The sequence below is a fragment of the Rhinatrema bivittatum genome, chromosome 1 (genome assembly GCF_901001135.1).
Source record: "Rhinatrema bivittatum chromosome 1, aRhiBiv1.1, whole genome shotgun sequence".
Lineage (NCBI taxonomy): Eukaryota > Metazoa > Chordata > Amphibia > Gymnophiona > Rhinatrematidae > Rhinatrema > Rhinatrema bivittatum.
In genome coordinates, this window is record NC_042615.1 from 418,287,510 (window position 1) to 418,307,513 (window position 20,004).

The window sequence follows — 20,004 nt, forward strand, 5'->3', positions numbered from 1 at the left end:
TGAAAAACCCCATCCCCAGCTCACGCAGCTGCCTACAAATCTTCTCTTCACTCATACAGACAATCCACCCTAAAAGCAAAACCATTCCGCCAAAATACACGACTACCAGTTCAACTCCAATGCTCTCTTCTCTTATGTCTCTGAACTTACCACCCCCTCCCCCCTCTCTCCACTGAAGAAAATGCCAGCACTAAATGCGAAGAACTTGCCATGTTTTTTAGAAACAAAATCACTAATGGCCTTCAATGTTTCTCTGGTAAGCCCTCCCCAGTCAAACCCCTCACCAAAAACTCAAGCGCTTATCTTGAGTCCCTTGAATTCACCTCTCCTAAACAGATTGAATGAATCCTCCAAAAGGCTAAAGCCGCCACACATTCATCCGATATAATCCCCACTAAGACTCTTCTTTCCATCCCCACCACCATTTCAAAACTACTAGCTGACATAATAAACTGCTCCCTCTCACATGGCAAAGTACCCGACCCCCTTAAACATGCAGTTGTCAAACCCCTCCTAAAAAAACAAAAACCTAACCGACCCCAGTATCCTAGCTAACTATCGCCCTATTTATAACTTGCCTTTCATAGCAAAAATAATGAGAAAATAGTCAATACCCAGCTTACAGAATTCCTTGAAGAGCACAACACCCTTCACCCGGCTCAATTTGGCTTTCGTAAAGCCCGTAACACTGAAAGCCTCCTTCTTACCCTTTCTGACACTATACTCAAGGGATTGGACCATGGTCAATCATACATACTGGCCCTACTTGATATATCTGCTGCCTTTGACACCGTCAATCATACCATTCTCCTCACCCGCCTAGCAGAAATCGGTGTCACAGGTTCTGCGCTGCAATGGTTCTCTTCTTATCTTGACAACAGAAATTACACCGTAAAAATAGCCAATTGCGAATCATCCCACATTCCCCTCTCTCAGGGCGTCCCGCAGGGCTCCTCCCTCTTTTCCAAGCTCTTCAATATCTATCTCCTCCCCCTCTGTTATCTCCTCTCTGATCTTGGCCTAAAGTTCTTCATGTATGCTGACGATGTTCAAATCCTCATCCCGCTTCAAGAATCCCTCCCCAAAACATTACAGTTTTGGGATTCCTGCCTTACTTCAATTAACACCCTTCTCTCAAACCTACATCTCGCTTTAAATGTAACAAAAACGGAGCTCCTAACAATCACCAATCCCCCAGCTCGCTTGCTCCCTGCCTTAAGCAACACCAACCCTCCACCTGATACATTCACCTGCAATGTTCAAATCTCACATCCACAATACCATAAAAACAGGCTTCTTCAAATTGCACATCCTAAAGAAACTTAAACCCCTGCTATATACTCAAGACCTCCGCACAGTCCTACAGGCAACTATTTTAACTAAACTGGACTATTGCAATTCTTTAATGCTGGGCCTCCCTCTCTCCACTATCAAACCCTTCCAACTTTTACAGAATGCCATGGCCAGAATCCTAACAAATGCACGAAAATTGGTTCACATTACCCCTATCCTAAAAGACCTCCACTGGTTACCCATAACCTCACGCATAAAATACAAAATATTCACCATCCTCCACAATTTATTGTACAATCAAAATCACACTTGGCTCAAGAATGCACCTCTTTTCCAATCATCTACCCGCCCCTCTAGATCCAACCTTGCTGGTACCCTATACACCCCCTCCCTAAAAACTGCTCACCACACCTCAACCAGTGAAAGGGCTTTCTCTATTGCCGGTCCTTCCCTATGGAACACCCTGCCCACGGCCCTCTGTCTAGAACCTAACCTGTCTAAATTTAAAAAAGGGCTCAAAACCTGACGTTGACTCAAACCCAGATGTTGACCAAACTTAGCTTGCACTCTAACCCCGCAGCCCACCCTTTCCTCTCCTCCTCTCTGCCTCTCCTTTTCTCCTCCTTTCTTCACCCCAAGCAAAGACTCCAAAATATAGTGTTTCTCCCCCCTAAGCAATGATGCCTAAATTCTGTTCTTAGTTTCCCCTCACCCTCTTTTAAGCCTACCCTACCATTCCTCCTCCCCCCACTCCCTGTCACTGCCATCACTGGTCTGGTACCTACCAGCCCACCTGTACATAGTGTCTATTGTTAATTTTATTTTCTTCAAATGTTCCTATCAAATTTCTCTCTTTCCCTATCCTTCCTACTGCTGTCTTCTCTCCTCTTTCATTACTGCTCCCCCCTTACCTTCCCTGTTTATTGTATTGTAAACCGGCATGATGTTCCGACGAATGTCGGTATATAAAAATCAACAAATAAATAATAAATAAATATAAACCAGTCTGTTTAATAACAGAGAAGTTAAGGAAAAAGATGAATGCCTCCACCGGCTAGATGTATGCTGTATATTATTAAAGTACCTGAAGTAGACAAATGCCTTTAGAAAAACAGACAGTTTGTCGTGTTTGGTGATCCCCAAAGAGGGAAGGTAGCATCCAGAGCCATTTTAGCCAGGTACATAAAGGAGACAATAGCCTCAGCATATATCCTGTTGACTAGGCAGGCTCTGGCAGTCCTGTGAACCCCCTCAACGAACACTCAAGTAGCATCATTGGCTGAAATATCCTCAATATTTGCAGATGAAATCTGCAAGGCTGCCACATGGTGGTCTCTGCTCTAGATGTGCAGACCAAGGCAGACTCTACCTTCAGAGCGGGAGTCCTAAGGCACAGCTCTATCATTCTCCTGCCCCAGCAAGGAGCTGAGGTAACTCCCATATGTAATGACTAGTCTAGCAAGATGATAAGGAAGCTTAAATTATTCTTTCCTGATTGTTTTCTTTCCTTGAGTCGTCCTAGACCAGTCCAGATCCCACCTAGGAAGACTAGGGGGCAATGAGGATCATGGATACTAATGGCAACCTGTGAGGTTGCCTGCTAGTGCCCTCCTCATTCTATCTATTTCTAATTTTAACTCATCTTACCTCTTGCCTCACTTGGAGTGGTCTTCCGTACCCTATAGCAAAGTTCAAGAATTGGGCATTGCAGGGATTTTGTGTGGTTAGAGCTCTGGTAGTAAGCTACTTGGTTTGGACCAGGTCCACACACCCTTATAAGCCCAGAGTGAGCTCCTTAAAGAAGTATTTCCTCTCTTTGTCAGATGTGGCGGTGGGAAACCCCATAAATGACTGATTTAGCAGGAGTCAAGGAAAAAAAATTATCAGGTAAGAATAATTTAACCTTCCTAAATTTTTTATCATTTTAGATTCCTGGTTTGAGGTTCCAACTAATTGCTAGAATTGTACATACTAGAGCATGGTCAGAGATTGAGGCTATCCCAAGTTTTGAAAGTACAGCTTTACTAAGTAAATTGATACAGATTAATGTTGAATAGGTGGACCCTTGGTCTGAGGGGATATTGACGCTATGTGTGGGGAGGAGCCACACAGGTTCCCACCATTGGTAGGCGAGGCTGGAAACAGGCAGTGACCCCTCTGGACTGTCACCAATACTAGTCCACGTTCCCCTTGGGTTGAGCCCTTGGGTGCCGGGGCTGGCTGTACTTACATGGGGTCTCTGTGATGATGGAAGCAGGGAGATATACACGTGGTCAATTTCCAGGCCAGGGGTCAAGGCAGGCGGTGTATCTTGTGATCAGTGTCTGGTCCAGGGTCAAGTCAAGAAGGTCCAATGAAGCAAGGAGGAAGGCAAGGACCTCAGGAGGGTAGGAACTCAGGAACAAGCAATACACACCTTACCAGAAGTAAGGAGACCTATTGCCAAGGTGAGGGCTGGAAGCAGGGTCCAGCCTTAAATAGCCCAGAAGGGCTGACGACATCCTGGGGGGGCTGATGGCATTTTACCACCGTGGGCCCTTTAAATGCAGATGAGAGGTGCACGCCTAAAGGAAGTCCCATGCAAGAGGAAGGTCTGAGGCATCCCTGCCACGAGAAGGAGAGCAGGAGGGACATAGACTGGTGACTCAGAGCCGCGAGGAGGGCTGGGATGAAGGTTTGTGCCGGCAGCTGCTCCCTGCCGCTGCCAGTGAGCCCAGGCCTGCTCCTGCTGCGGCCAGCAAGCTTAACAATTAATAAATAATCCAGTCTAGAATAGCCTTTATGTGGATTTGAGTAAAATGGATGTAATGTGTGCCAAACATCTATTAATGAATGACCACTACCATGTGTCAGGTCCCTGGTTTGATCCTTGAATCAGGTCTTCTGTTCCCCAGGTTGACTGGAAATACTGTAGAGTTAGCATTCACAGCCCCAGGGGAGAGAAGTCTATGGTCATTGCTTAAGGATGACAACTAATGGATAGGTTCAGAGCCCATGATTACAGAGTTCTGGAAGGAGCCCAGATGCCTGGTACCCAGCCCATGACCATAGCTGCAATGTCCAAACTAGATATTTTGTGATATAAAACAGAGGGAAAAAAATTCCACACATAGTTACATGATGCCAGGTCCCAGCCAGAAGTACAAAGGAGCAAAATGAAATTGTCAGGGGGGGGGGCGAAAACACATGCATGCTGACACAGAATTTAACTTACCTGATGTAATGGGCAGGTCACTGGTAGTAAGTCATGTGGGGAAACAGTTAACATAGACACAGGAGATCAGTAGAAAAGTTCTTCATAAAAAAGCAGTATAATACGAAAGGATTCTGGTAAAAATATAATAAAGAAAACACTATTTGCAACACGTAATTATGCACAGACCAGCAGAGAGAGAAAGAGAGATAAGATCATATAAACGATAAATAAAGAACTACAGAGAGATTCACTCGAAAGAGGCCCCGAATGTTCTATAATAATTCTCACTAGGATGAAGCAATCTGAACAAAACAATGTGCAATGTGCTCCTCAGTATATGGAACTTCGAACAAGCCGGGATGCCCCTGCATCGGAGTGATGAGGTAGGCACTGGACAGCCGTCGCAACGTTTAACCTCCGTTTGCGAGATGGAGCAATGTGTCACACATCAGCAAAGAGCATAGCAGAAATTGAGTCCTTTTTCGGCAACAGAGTAATTTCAAAGAGGCTTTGGCCACTATGGTTGCCAGATCTGACAACTCCAGGCTTCTTCCTTCGGGGTATGCTCAAAGGAAAAGTCTATCGGAACAAGCCTCGTATTGTGGAAGATTTGAAGGAAAACATCCAACGTGAAATTGCTGCTATTCCCCCCGATATGCTCACAGACACGTTCAGGAACATGGAGCGCTGCGTTGAAATGTGTCTGGCGGAAAACGGCGATCACTTCCTGCATCACATGTAATGCAAAAGATTACACATATGTCAAGGTATGTAGCGTATTTGTTTGGTTCATCCTAACAGAAGTTACAACAGAATATTTGTGGCCTCTTTCGAGTGAATCTCCCTGTAGTATGTACAGGTTAATTCCTCATCTGCATACATCCCTGAATATGCTCCAAGGGTACCCAGTAGTGGCAGTCCGGTTACACTTCTTGGGAGCTTGACATCATTGAGCATTTGCTTCCCTCTGTACCGAGGAATTTAAGGAAGGGGACGAGAATATGTAGTGTGCAGAACCCAGTCTTTGCATAATAAGGATTTCTTTGTTTAAGTGGTCCTAAACTACAGACACATGTGGGTCAAATTTCTTTACGCGAAGCAATGTTAGGCTATTAATCAGAGCTCAGTGTTTCACTTTCTGATGATAGTATTTCTGCGTGTACATCTAGATATCTTCTGATCCTCTGTCCTTAATGACAGCACACCTGAGAAATGAATTGGAGTCTTTGGTGAATATCAATCTGAGGTTGAATCTGAAACATATTTAAATATTTATTTTTTGCCCATCCATCATTTTAGATAAGCTACAAATGACATTTATAAAAATAACGTCATCTTCAAAATGGTGTAAACACCTATAAAAACCTATAAAATCGCCTCCCAGTGCCAAATTGCAATTACAGTAAGTAGCCAGCTTGGCTAAAATGGAAGAGAAAAATTTGTGATAGTACTGATTAGGTGCATAAAAATTACAAAATGTTCATTTTTTTCATTATAAAGAGAGCACACTATTATGAATCTATCTTTTAGATCTTTATGACCCTCATGCATATCAACTGGAAGCATTTTATGAAACAGTATGGCAAGACCTTGTTTTGTTCTAGAAAAGCATGAATATGTATTTTATTTATTTGATATTTCACCTTTTCTTAAGAAAGGCATAGGCAGATAACAAAGAAAGATGTGAATTGCAGTATATATGTCCTCTTCCCTACCCCCAACATAATATAAAACTGGGAAGTGAATAATGCAAAACTGTTTATGAGCAATATTCTGTGTACTTGATTTCACAGTATAAGAAGGATAACTGGCATTAAGAAACAAACACAGCACATAAAAGTAGAATACTGTTTTCATAGTTGAGGGAGGATACCTAGCTGTAAACTGGGTGGAAATGCAGTGTTCAGGGGAAGAATTGGCTGAATTGTCAAGTTTTGATACTTTTCTAAAGGAAGAGTAACAGGTTTCCTTGCATAAATCATTTGGGATTTTGTTCCATGAGTTGAGTGTGAAGCAAATGAATGTACAAAGCCTCATGCAGGCTAGCCTTGCTGTAGCCAGTGAAGGAATTAATAGAGAATCTGTTGGGAGGACCAAAGTTCACTCAATGGGTTGTATGTGAACAGCAAAAGCGTTTGAATATTACCCCCTAAATGATCATAAATTAAAAACCGAAATATGCAAACAAAACCTAAGCTCTTCTTTACTCTGTTGTCCACACTAGTTTCTCTCGCCTCCTCTTCCCTGCACAGGATGGGGTCGGGGACAAATGGGGGTCAAGTAGAGGGGAAAGGCTGAATTAATGAGTAGAGTAGCTCCTCTTTGCTGTGCTCTGCATTCCAGCCTTATCACCCCCACCCCCATTCCCTGAATGCTGTCTGGGAGGGGATGGGCTGAAGCAGTAAGTCTTCCCTCTTGCCACCCCCAAAATTGTAGCGCTCTAGATGATTGCCTAGTTTGCCTAATAAACAGGCCGATACAGTAAAGTGCGGCCGCGGTTACCCTGCTTCTTCCATAGAAACATATAGAAACATAGAAATGACGGCAGAAGAAGACCAAACGGCCCATCCAGTCTGCCCAGCAAGCTACGCACTTTATCCTTTTTTTTTTCTTCCCTTTTCTCTCACACCTGTTACTTTTGACTTCCAGCACCCTCCAGCCCTATTTCCCCTCCACCCCACCACCAATGAAGAGAGCATCGTCGGATCTGCATCCAAGTGAACATCCAGCTCAATTAGGGGTAGCAACTTCCGCAACAAGCAGGCCACACCCCTGCCCCTGTCCACCCAGACTATATGATCCAGACCCTGTTGGTTGCCGTCCACACCCAGATCCTCCCTTCCACACTCCCCCTGCCGCTGAAGCAGAGAGCCATGCGTTGAAAGAGAAGTATCAGACTCTCTCCCTCGCCGAAGCAGAGAGCTACACTGGACATGCATTGAAAGTAAAGTATCGGCCCAGCTACACCTCGCTTCCCTGTGAATACAATTTTTTTTAAATTTTTTTTAATTTTTCTTCTATATTACCTCTTGCTGTTGAAGCCCAGAGCCATGATGGAGTCTCATCAACCCCGTGCATGTACACTGAACAAGGGCACTATCTCCAGGTAGCAGCCCCATTTCCGCGAGAGCCACATTAACTATCAACAAATATTGAACAAGCCTAATAATTGGCAATACCTATAGCCTATGATCTCACTGTTAATTTTACATACTCTTACCCACCCCTGTTTTTTTTTTTGGAGATGGCAGCCCTCTATCCTTCCACTCCATGAAGATGGAACACCAACCACTGGCATCCCGCTCCGTGAATGCCTCTGTGGCTACTGCCGCTCCATGCAGTGTTTTGCTGCCTCCTCTTTATTCACGTCCTCTAGACTTGATGGATCCACAGTGTTTATCCCATGCCCCTTTGAAATCCTTCACAGTTTTGGACTTCACCACTTCCTCCGGAAGGGCATTCCAGGCATCCACCACTCTCTCCATGAAGAAATACTTCCTGACATTGGTTCTTAGTCTTCCTCCCTGGAGCCTCAGCTCGTGACCTCTGGTTCTGCTGATTTTTTTCTGACGGAAAAGGTTTGTCGTTGTCTTTGGATCGTTAAAGTTTTTCAAGTATCTGAAAGTCTGAATCATATCACCCCTGCTCCTCCTTTCCTCCAGGGTGTACATATTTAGATTCTTCAATCTCTCCTCGTATGACATCCGATGAAGACCCTCCACCTTTCTGGTCGCCCTTCTCTGTACTGCTTCAATCTTGTCTCTGTCTCTTTGTAGATACGGTCTCCAGAACTGAACACAGTACTCCAGGTGAGGCCTCACCAAGGACCTGTACAAGGGGATAATCACTTCCCTTTTCTTACTCGATATTCCTCTCTCTATGCAGCCCAGCATTCTTCTGGCTTTTGCTATCGCCTTGTCGCATTGTTTCGCAGACTTCATATCATTAGACACTATAACCCCAAGGTCTCTCTCCTGCTCTGTGTACATCAGCCTTCCCCCCCCCCCCCCCCCATCGAATACAGTTCATTCGGATTTCCACTCCCCATATGCATGACTTTTGTACTTCTCGGCATTGAATCTCAGCTGCCATATCTTCGACCACTCTTCCAGCTTCCTTAAATCCTGTCTCATTCTCTCCACTCCTTCCGGCGTGTCCACTCTGTTGCAGATCTTAGTGTCGTCCGCAAAAAGACAAACCTTACCTTCTATCCCGTCCGCAATGTCGCTCACAAAGATATTGAACAGGACCGGTCCCAACACCGATCCTTGCAGTACACCACTTAAAACCGCTCTCTCTTCAGAGAAAGTTCCATTTACCATCACACATTGTCTTCTGTCCGTCAACCAGTTTGCAATCCAGGTCACCAACTCGGCACTCACTCCTAAGCTTCTTGTTTTATTCACCAGTCTCCTATGCGGAACCATATCAAAAGCTTTGCTGAAATCTAAGTAGATGACATCGAGCGCTCTTCCTTGATCCAATTCCTTGGTTACCCAGTCAAAAAAGTCAATCAGATTTGTCTGACAGGATCTTCCCCTGGTGAATCCATGCTGCCTCTGGTCCAATAATTCTCCGGACTGTAGATAGTTCACTATTCTCATTTTCAACAGTGACTCCATTACTTTTCCCACCACCGAAGTGAGGTTTACCGGTCTGTATTTACCAGCCTCCTCTCTGTTCCCACTCTTGTGAAGCGGGACCACCACCGCTCTTCTCCAATCACTCGGCACCACTCCCGTTTCTAGGGATCTATTGAACAGGTCACACAGCGGGACCTGCCAGCACATCTCTGAACTCCCTCAGTATCCTTGGATGAATCCCATCAGGTCCCATGGCTTTGTCCACTTTTAGATTCTTTAGCTCTTCCCATACATTTTCTACTGTAAAAGGATTTTCATCTATTCCACTTCCCTCGTTTCTTGTTGTGTAGAGATGGTCCTTCTCCAGGGTCTTCTTTAGTGAACACAGAACTGAAGTATTCGTTTAATATTTCTGCCATTTCTTCGTCTCTCTCCACACATTGATCATTTCCACCTTTCAATTTCACTATACCACTTTGAATTTTTCTCTTTTCGCTGATGTATCTGAAAAATGTTTTGTCACCATTCTTTATCTCCTTGGCAATCCTCTCTTCCGCTTGACTTTTTGCTGACTTGATTAATTTCTTTGTCTCCCTCAGTTGAATCAAATATTCTTCTTTGTGCTCCTCCCTTTGCGATCTTTTATATTTCTTGAACGCTGTTCTTTTAGCCTTAATTTTGTCAGCCACCTCCTTTGAGAACCAGATAGGTTTCATTTTTCTTTTTCTTTTCTTTACATTTATTTATTTATTTATTTCAGGTTTTTATATACCGGCATTCGAGAACGCAGTCCCATCATGCTGGTTCACATAAAACAGGGGTGTATCGTAAACATAAACTAAAACAATGGTGCGGAAAAGGCAGTTACATATAACAGGGTGATTAGAACTTGGCGGAGAAAGAAGAGAAAGGACAGGTTAAATAATTAATTTAAACATGTAAACAATAGAGGAGATGGTTAATCATGGTGAAGGTGGTGATAAAGATTGGTGTGGGAGAGATAGGTCAGTTTGAGTCCGGGAATACATTTCTAACATATAGAGTAGTTGCCTTGGTAATTGCTCCTTTTAGATTGGTCCACTGCTGATCCACATCTCTCTTGTTCTCCCAGCCTTTTAGTTCTTCCTCTAGGTACTTCCCCATTTCTTCAAAGTCCGTGTTTTTGAACTGTAAAACTCGGGTCTTTGTGCTTCTTTTCCATATTCTTTTAGTGATATTAAACCATACCGTTTGATGATCACTGGTGCTGAGGTGGGCGCCCACCTGGACATCAGAGACATTATCTCCATTAGTGAGTACTAAGTCGAGTATAGTTCCTTTTCTAGTGGGTTCCATTACCATTTGTTTGAACAAAGTTACTTGCATGGCATCCACTATCGCTCTATTATTTTTAGATTCTGCAGATGGGATTTTCCAGCTACATCTGGCATATTAAAGTCACCAATGATCACCACTTCTCCCTTCTTTCCTATCTTAAGAATGTCTTCAGCCAGGTCTCTGTCCAGCTCTTCCTTTTGGTTTGGAGGCCTGTAAACCACTCCAATATAAATGGACGTTCCGTCATCATTTTTAGGTCGACCCATAGTGCTTCTTCATTGCCCCAACTTCCTTGCAGCTCAGATGCTTGGATATTGTTTCTGAGATAAAGAGTCACACCTCCTCCTTTTCTATCCACTCTGTCCTTCCTTAACAAGTTATAGCCTGATATTGCTGTATCCCAATCATGAGATTCTGTGAACCATGTCTCTGTGATAGCAACAATGTCCAATTTTGCCTCCGTCATTAGGGCCTACAGATCTGGGATTTTATTTCCCAAACTATCAGCATTTGTGGTCATAGCTTTTCAGGTTCTCTCTTTAAGGTTATTGCTTTTCCTGGAGTCCTTATGAGACTTTAGTTGAGATTTGTTATTCACTTCACTCTTTCCTTTTGCAGTTTTGCCACTGATGACAGTCATCCCTCTCAATTAGCTTTATCTTTTGGTTATGGATCTTGAAATTCTGCATGCATTGGTTTTTTTTTTCTCTTTTCTGGTAACACTTCAATGTTTTTCTCTAGAACTTCTTCAGTTTTTAATATAGAGAAGTCTTTTTGTTCTTGTTGCACTTGATACAGTGTGTGTCTCCTCATCACAGGTCTAATTCTACCAGAGCCCACTGTAATCCTGGTTTTTAATGAATTCCTTAATGACCTGTTTGAGTGGGGGGGGGGGGGGGTATACTTGTTGGCTGCCCATCTGTCAAGAATGGGTGACTGTGGGTCACATGTGTTATCCTACCTGAGCCTAATGTATCTCTTTTTCTTGACTCCTGGTTTTTCTGTGGTATTGGGGAATTATTTTCTGAGTAATGCAATGTGGGTGTAATTCTTGTAATTGAAGCTAATTGAGCTTTAACCTCAGTCAGCTCCTTTTTCAAGGAAGAGAGTTGTGCACAGATTGGGCAAGCTCTAAGTTTCCAGGTGCTTTCCCTCAGAATAAAGGCTCCACAGCAGTTACAGTGGATAGTCCTCATTTTGGTAAATTTTTTGATTGGTATTTCCTTTGCTGTTAACAATTTACTAATTTATCTTGTTGCTAATGATAAGTTAGGCAGTTTATATTAGCAAACAAACCCCAGGGGTGGGTGGGTAGAGGGGTAGGGTCGGAGGGAGTCAAACAGTTTAACCTGGGACAAGCTGGGTAGAGCAGGACACTTCCTGGAACTTTAATAGTTCTTTAGCTATTAAATGGTCCCTCAGCACTTATGTGCCAATATTAAACAGATTATTAAAGACAGCTATACAATAAGAGAAATGCAGGTATACTGAATCTTAGAGCAAACAATTAGCAAGGAACCAAACAAATAATATACAATACCAGACCTAGAGAAAGTTATAAACAGAGCAGTACTTCTACACAGAGAGCCCAGATATAAATGGAGCACAGAGCACTGTTAGAAGGAATAGTGAAAGAAAACGCAGCAGTTTTGTTTGTTTTGTTTTTTTTTCCCCCAGAGAGAGCCAGAAATTATGAATCAGAGCTCTAGAAAAGAAGGGATAATGATAGACAGCAATTTCTTTTTACACAGAGCTCAGAGACTATGAATCAGAGCACTAGTAGAAGGAATAATAAAAAACACAGAGTTCTATTTTGCACAGAAACTCTACTATATACTTTCAATTTTAACACAGGCTTATCTGCACTGGAAACAGAAGATTCCTCTCTTGTGCTGTGCACTAAGCTTCTAACCCGCTTTCTACTCACAATTTGGCCGCGTTAGCCCAACCCGCGATTCACTATCCCTTTTAACCCATCCTTACCGCTTCTTTAAATCAACGGGTACCCCTTTCCGCCTGTGGCATGTATATGAGATGTAAACGATCGGATAAGCTATTCCCCCCCATTCAGTAACGTGCGCCCCGACTATCGCCTTTTTAACCTGCAGTTTAGCCGCGCGTTTAACCTGCTAATTTACCGCCTACCCCTGCGTTAGAGGCAGGGGTAAGGGTAGACGGCAAACTTCCCCCCAAAAGAAAACCTAAAAACCTAAAATCCCCTCCTCCGGAAGCGACTGGACATGTAAAATATGTAAAACCTAAAATCCCCCTCCTCCGGAAGCGACTGGACATGTAAAATATGTAAAACCTAAAATCCCCCTCCTCCCGAAGCGACTGGACATGTAAAATATGTAAAACCTAAAATCCCCCTCCTCCCGAAGCGACTGGACATGTAAAATATGTAAAACCTAAAATCCCCTCCTCCCGAAGCGACTCGACATGTAAAATATGTGAATAAGTGTAACCAACTTGCTTTTTGTTTCTTTTTCAGCCCTTTCAGCCTTCTCTGCCATCCTCTGGAGGGGGCAGCCGGCGGCAAAAGCGGTTTCCAGCGGCCCCCGCTGGCGAAGACGGATGAACGCACGCATGCCAGTAGTGCACGGGCGCTCAAGCCAATGAAAGCACATGGACGGGCATGTGTGACGTACACCGTGATGTCACGCACGCGCGTTCATGTGCTTTCATTGGCTTGAGCACCCGTGCCCTACGGGCGTGCTTTTGTCCGTCTTCGCCGGCGGGGGCCGCTGGAAGCCGCTTTCGCAGCCGGCTGCCCCCTCTGGCTGCCCCCTCCGGAGGACGGCAGAGAAGGCTGAAAGGGCTGAAAAAGAATCAAAAAGTAAGTTGGTTACACTTATTCACATTTACATGTCGAGTCACTTCGGGAGGAGGGGATTTTAGGTTTTACATATTTTACATGTCGAGTCGCTTCGGGAGGAGGGGATTTTAGGTTTTTAGGTTTCTTTGGTTAAAGTTGGGATCCACTTCCTGGTGCCTGTCATTTCAAATGACAGGCACCATTTGAAATGACAGGTACCAGCACACCCAGGATACTGTATAGGCGCTGTATAAAGCGCCTATACAGTAAAATGGGTTGCGCGGGCCTAACGCTTCACGGACGCTTCTTGGTCGAGGCTTGCATTTGCATGCAATTTTTTTTTTTCCAAAGTATTTTATTAAACAGAGTGATACAGCCATGTTAACAGAGGCGTCAAGTAAACAACAATTGCTGGATTTCAATAGGTGAAACATACAAAATCATCACAAAACTGCAATCAACACTCTCGGCTATACCCTCTGGCAAATATTTTGCTTTTTCTCCCACTAAATACGACCCCAACGTAACCCTGTAAAGACCCCATCCCCTCCCACCCCTGCTGTGTCGCTCTGAGGCCTGAACAGAATCATGCACACATAGCACTTATAAGGAATCATATTGATAAATATCATGTCTGTAAAATGAGTCAATAAAATGAGTCAATATGGATATACCACCACACTTGTTATCAGAAGGCTCCACCTAGGATTTTTCCCCACTCCTGTTGGTAACCATTCGCTGAAGAGGAAACAACTTCCGTGTAGCTTCCGGTAAAGACACATGAAAGACCTGCCAAATATCATGAAAAAGTGCCCGTTTCCTAATTGATGTGTTTATATACATAGAGCCTTATTCCATCTGGAATAGATGGGACATTTGCACTGTCCACAAGGAGCTCTCCGGAGGTACTGGTTCTATCCATTTTAATAAAATACACTTTTTAATAATTAAACAGGTTTTGGAAAAAAATAATGTATTGTCATGATTTAGTGAGGATTCTCCATTATCAATATTTAACAAACAAAAAGCTCGAGACCACTTGATCTGAACAGAAAACATATTGGACACAATTGACCGAATTTGTTCCCAAAAGGACTGGATTAAAGGACAATCCCACAACGCGTGTATGAGAGTAGCTGGCTCCTTCTTGCATTTCGGACATAAATTTACAGAGGTCACTCCCATATAAAATGCAGCCTGTGGAGTGTAGACCAGTCTATGGAAAATCTTCCCTTGCAGTTCCCTCAACGAGACGTTGTTTGTGATTTTAAAAATGGACACATACCCATCTCGTAACATAATATCATCCAGGTCCTCTGGGATATCTATTTGCCACTTATGGGTAAGGCTGGCAATAGTAGAGTAAGTAGTTACATATTGACAATACTTATATAATAAGGATAATGACCCTTGTTTCACCTGGTATAATTTTAGGAAGAAGAGAAAAGCAGGGTTATCAAGTGGTCCCTCTACCTGTTTCAACTCCTGGTAGACAAAGGCACTTAATTGCGCATAGTGCAAAAAATGGGTAGGTTTCAGCCCCATTTGTAGTTGTAACTCTTCAAAAGATTTAAGTTTACCAGAAGCAGAGTCTAGAAGTCCCCCCAATGTCTGGTATTCCCTTGGAGGCTGTAGACCCCTATAAATATGGACAAACAATGGGAGCGCAGGATTGTTGTATATCAGATATTGGGAAGAAAATTGTATTGGCAATTTCAAAAGTTTCCTCAAGTCAATCCAGGCTCAGTGCACAGCAGATACCAATTGCATCCTTATCCCTAGCCTCAGGATATCTTTCATTGGTAAATGGAGAACCAGCCTGGGGTCTATCTGGGAGCATATGTCCTGTATTAGAGAATAGTCAGTGAAATCTGATGAGCCATTCAGTCAGTCTCCTAGGAACCTAAGGTTCGCCGCCCAGGCATACATTCTAAATTCAGGTAAATTTAGGCCCCCTTTCTCTTTTGGTGCCACTAAGGTCTTGTACGTCATATGTGCCTTCTTGCCCTGCCATAAAAAAAGTGTAATGTCTCGTTGAAGACGTTTTAGCTCTTTGCCCGGCAGATATATGGGCAACATGAGCAATAAGTATATTAGCCTGGGTGCTATCACCATCTTGATAACGGCCACCCAGCCATGCAGTGACAAGGGGAAATTCCGCCAGGCCTCCAGTTTACCTCTTATCTTCTCTAGTAACGGAGGGATATTAACCCGGTACCATTGAATGGGATGTTTGTGGATTTGCACTCCCAAATATTTGAGCTTATCTCCCACCCATTTAACAGGAAAGTCTGGCCAAGCAGTTGCTAGATGTCCATTTACGTCTAAAGCTTCTGTCTTATCTAAGTTCAGCTTAAAGCCAGAGGCCACCTGGTATACAGTAAATAGCGTTAGAGCAACCGGTAGTGACTCCCGGGCATTGGTTAAAAGTAAAAGTAAATTGTCTGCAAAAAGCAGAGTTTTATGAGTAAGCTGACCTATTTGTATACCTGTTATATCTGGGTTTAATCGAAGGGCTGTGGCCAAAGGTTCAACTGATAGAATAAATAAAAGTGGGGAGAGCAGACAACCCTGTCGCGTTCCCCAGCATAATGGAAATGCATTTGATAGGGAACCATTCACCATGATCTTAACTGTGGGATTACTGTAAAGTAACATAATATAAGCAAAAAACTCCCCCTGAATTCCAAATTTCCCCAAGGCGTGTTTCAAAAAGAGCCACTCTACTCTATCAAATGCTTTTTCAGCATCGCATGCCACTAACAAAGGATTTTTCAATGAGCGCTGCCCACAAGACTCCAAAGCACCCTGTGTATATTCACAGTGGCCCATCGGCCCTTGACGAACCCAACCTGGTCTTTCCCTATTAATTGGGGCAGGATGTCCTTAAGTCTATTGGCTAACACCTTCGCATAGATTTTGATATCTAAATTTAGTAAGGATATCGGTCTGTAGGAACCAGCAAGGAGAGGGTCTCTGCCAGGTTTATGTTAAACTACAATATTAGCAGAATGCATTGTTTCTGTCATTGACCCCCTCACTTTCATTTCAACAAATACCTTACTTAAAACCTGCGGGATCTCCAAAGTTAGGGCCCTATAGAAAGTGGAATCAAAACCATCTGGACCTGGAGCTTTATGTGCCGGGAGAGATTGAATGACCTCCTTCACTTCCTCCTCAGTTATATCCCGATCTTATTGGAGGCGTTGATTATCTGAGATTTGAGGGCAGGACACCAGGTCCAGAAACCGGTTTATATCCTCAGAAGTAGGGTGTTCAGAAGAGTAAAGCTCTTTGTAGTACTGTGAAAAAATATTAGCAATATCAAAAGAATTAGTGTGTACCTTCCCCTGAGTATCTTTAATCGCAGGTATGAACTTACTGGGTTCCTGGCTTTTTATTAGATTTGCTAATGTTTTCCCCGCCTTGTTTGCTTGATGAAACATATGGAACTTGTAATGTTGGAGTGAGCAACCCGCCCTCTCGTGTAATAAGTTATTTAATGCCATCTGGGTAGCTTTAAATTCCTCTAATTTAGGGTCATTGGCTTGTCCCGTAAGTGCCTTCTTTAAATCCTTAAGGGTCTTAGTTAAATTGATAACCTGTGCATTTTGCTTTTTTCTTTTGTAGCACACATAGCTAATTATGTGGCCCCTCATGCCTGCCCTAGCAGTTTCCCAAAATAGTATTAGTTGATGGGCATGCTGGCCATTCTCCCCAGCATACTCAGCCCATTTTTCTCGAATGAATTTTGGGAACTGCCGGTCTGAAAAAAGAGACACAGGCAATCGTCATTGGGACTTTCCAGATGGCGGCAGAATGTCCATGTGAGCTGTCACAGGGCAGTGATCGGATATTATTAAATCAGATATCTTGGCCTTGGAGAATTTTGAGAACAAAGATTCAGAGATCAGTAGATAATCTATTCTGGACCATGTGCCATGGGCCCTAGCTAAGTGGGTACAATCATGGTCTCCAGGATTCAAAGTCCGCCAGAGGTCCAATAGTTTCAGATGGGTACATAAAAAATGTGGCCCATTATTATCACTCATAGGCTTTCCCAATTTTCCAGGTTGCCTATTCAGGGCCGGATCCACTATGCAATTTAGATCTCTTCCTAGTATAAGTGGGTGGTCCCTAAACTCTGAAAGTTGGGACACTAATTCTATAAAGAAAGAGTGGGTATACTGGTTAGGAGCATACACCGACGCAAGTGTCACGTTCATCCCCATCAATGTCCCCATTATTATGATATATCGCCCCTTGGGATCTAGAATTTGTTTTTTTAGCTGGAAGTCGAAGGTCTTGTGGATCAGTATCGCAACCCCACAGCTCTTGGAAGTACCCGCAGCTGAGAATACTTGACCAATTCCCTTTTTCTTAAGCTTACATGCTTCTTTTTGCAATAAGTGTGTCTCTTGTAGAAAAATTAATCTGGCACCTAATTTACTTAAACGAGCGAGAACTTTTTCCCTTTTAATAGGCGTACCAAGACCCGCAACATTCCATGTAATTACTTCCCCCGCCATATTACACTGGTCCTGTACATTGAACAGTTGTGAGAAACCCAACTCAGACCAATCTTCCTATCCAAAAGCGGTCCCCAAATGGAAAACGAAGTCGTAGTCCCCATTTGTACAGCATAAAATCCACCAAGAAAATATTCTACAACAAGATCCCTATATTTTTCTCAGCGACACAGCAATCCCTTCCCGCCCCAACATACACCCCTCCTACCCTCCACCCGAACCCTTTCCCCAGAAAAAACCACCACTCTTAGCCAGCCCTGTAGGGTCTGTGCCCCTTGTAAGGGACAAGGAGTCATCGATTGACGTGTACAGCCGTCTCAGCATTCAAATATAGTGTCTAATAGAAAGCATGAAGTAACCCTGTAGCGGTATCTCCTGATGCTTCTGTAGACATTGAACTAGAAAAATAAAGTCCAAAAATATCAATAAACAAATAAGCCATGCTTCAGATGTCTGGAGCCTCAAGAACTCAGTCCAGAGGCCTCTGCAACTTGGTCCATCGGAAACCTCTCAGGATTTGTCTTATAACTTACAGCACGTTATCAAACAACCTATTTCTTCATAGGATTTGTCCTGTTGAACCTCTGGGGTTGCACTAATCGAGCTTCCAGAAAGAACTGCTGCCCAGCTCCCAATTGCAGAGCTAAAAGGAATGATCGGTAACCTATGATAGAAAAACCTTAGTCATTGGTATTTGCAGAAGGTTGCAGGAGAGTATTGACAAAGGCCCGGGCCATCGTGGCGTCTTCGAAAATTTGCTGCCCTCCTTGGTGCCAAATCTTTAGTTTGGCCGGGTACATCAACGAGAATCGCACCCTCTTAGCAACCAGATCTGAGCATAGCGGGGTATAGGTTTTCCTCAACCGGGAAATGTGAGCGGAGAAATCTTGAAAAATTAAGATCTTGTGATTCCCGTACTTTAGATCCCTTTCTTTGCGGGAGTGTTGCAAAATAAGTGACTTATGTACATAGTTAAAAAAACGAGCGATTATTACTCGTGGTCTAGCGGTTGTACCTTCGGCTGGTTTCGAGCCTATGCGGTGTGCTCGCTTCATCAGGTCCCCGCCGTGCATTGCAGCGCCGAAATCTGCTCTATTAACCAGGACTCCAGCGTGTTCATAATGTCCGCTTCCGTTATAGATTCAGGGAACCCAACAAAACGCAAATTATTGCGACGGGCTCGGTTCTCCAGCTCATCTAATTTTTCACATTGTTGCTTAGACTGTTTTTCCAACTCGATGATCCAACGTTCCATCGCCCCAACGTCATCTTCAAGAAGGGTGACTCGGCCTTCCACTCGCTCAACGCGATTGTCAATTTACCCCAAAGAGGACCGTACCTCAGTTATTTGCTCCGCGATCTGGTGTAGTCTCGCATCTAGTGCCAGTACCACGGCTTGTGAGATTCTGTCTTCGAGCGATTCTTCTGATATGGTTTCAGGAAGGTCCGAGGACACTGGCGCCATCTTGGAATCAGGTTGTTTGGCCTTCTCCTTTTCTTTTCGTTGAATTTTAGTCGCCATAGTACCGTTATGCCCGTAAAACGTTCCGTTGGTATGTGGAGTTGTGTTTCGCCTCTAGCATCAATTGGCAAAAATCATGAACACAGACCTCCACGGTGTACAATAAGCTGAGACGGCTGGAGCTCGGTCAGTTGCGTCTAACCGGGCTCACCACATCACGTGACTCTCTCTCTTGCATGCGATTTTAATACAGTATCGAGCGGTAGGTGAGCTGGACTGTGCGTGCGGCAAACGCGGGTGCGCCCGGCACTAACGCAGCTCTTCCTACCGCTCCTTACTGTATTGGCCTGAAATATAATTTACTGAAGATGTAAGAAGAAAAGGCACCGTCTGATATTCAAAGCTCATTTTTCCTCTGCAATATGTTAGCAGCAGTTTCTGCAATTGGCAGAGTAAGATGAAAAAGAATAAAATACCCGATCGTCATTTAATTCTTTGAAAAGAGCTTCTACAGAATATAAAATTTTAGGATTATATATATTTTGCACATTTTGCAGCTTGTAATAGTACAGTAACATACAACACAGCATAATAATGCTTTATAAAGTTTAATATTGTAGGAAAGAAAAAATATAGAGCATGAGCCATTCCAGGAAATTTAAGAAAGAAATTGCTTTTGATATTTATTTAAAATATTTTTTCCCCACACCCTCTAAAGTTCAGGGCAGGTTCCAAAATTACACACACAAATAATATATTGAAATAACTAGACAAAGAATGAAAGTAAAAGAAGCAAATGTCAGCAACTG

General features: G+C 43.5%; 1 protein-coding gene across 10 annotated transcripts in view; it reads left to right on the forward strand.

Moving 5' to 3' along the window:
- ZCCHC7 (zinc finger CCHC-type containing 7) overlaps positions 1-20,004 on the forward strand; it is a 644,974-nt gene that overhangs the window by 208,262 nt on the left and 416,708 nt on the right. The gene's annotated exons all lie outside the window — the stretch shown is intronic.